Source organism: Suricata suricatta, unplaced genomic scaffold (assembly GCF_006229205.1).
Source record: "Suricata suricatta isolate VVHF042 unplaced genomic scaffold, meerkat_22Aug2017_6uvM2_HiC HiC_scaffold_14426, whole genome shotgun sequence".
NCBI classification, from domain to species: domain Eukaryota; kingdom Metazoa; phylum Chordata; class Mammalia; order Carnivora; family Herpestidae; genus Suricata; species Suricata suricatta.
Window position 1 is genome coordinate 1 of NW_021858694.1, and position 884 is coordinate 884.

Consider the following 884-nt stretch of genomic DNA (forward strand, 5'->3'; position numbering starts at 1 on the left):
AAGCAGGCTCTGGACTGTCAGCACAGAGCCCAACACAGGACTTGAACTCACAAACCGTAAGATCATGACTTGAGCCGAAATCAAGAGTTGGATGCTCAACCGACTGAGGCACCCAGGTACCTCAGAAACCAAGTCCTTTGAATATACTATGTAACTTAACTAAATTCTCACAACAATCCTAACAATCCTAGGTGAGTACTAGTATCACTGGTGAGAAATGAGACTAAGGTTCAAATCAGCTCCTAAGGCTTCACACCTGGTAGGGACATCAGACTTCAAACCCAAGTCTGTCTGATTTGAAGTCTGAGTTATTTCCATGATAAAACACTGCAGCTATTTTCTATTCTGTGCTTTTTGTTTGTTTTAGTTAATAGCAATCACATAGATACAAAAATGAATTCATTCTTCTTTTAACATACAGTGCATTACAGACACGCGAAGCCCTCTTTACACTCATTGTTAATCTCAGTTCCTTCTCACCTTCCTCAGATACTACACTTGATCTTAGCCAAAAGGCCGAGAAGCAATTCACCTTCCTCAGAAATAACATTGCTTTAAGTCTTGGAAGATCCTTAGAGCCCATTCTTAGAATATCCATTAGATACATAGGAAAAGTTATTCCACATCATTTGCCATTATGGGAAGAAAAATTAGAATCACAATGAGATACCACACTATACCTATTAGACTTTTAAGTGACTAAAACAAAATACAGTGATAACATCAAATGCTTGTAAGAATGCAGAAACTAGATCTTTCAGTCATTGCTGGCCAGAATATAAAGTGATCCCCTCACTCTAGAAAATATGTCTATCAATTCATTATCAAACTAAACATCACTTACCATGCGACAGCAATTACATGCTTTAAGTTTTACCCCTGAG

The 884-nt window shown here is 37.9% G+C and overlaps 1 pseudogene; it reads right to left on the minus strand.

Annotated features, from left to right (window-relative positions):
* Window positions 1–371: 371 nt before the first annotated feature.
* On the minus strand, window positions 372–528 carry LOC115284668 (annotated as a pseudogene).
* Between the last annotated feature and the right edge of the window lie 356 nt (window positions 529–884).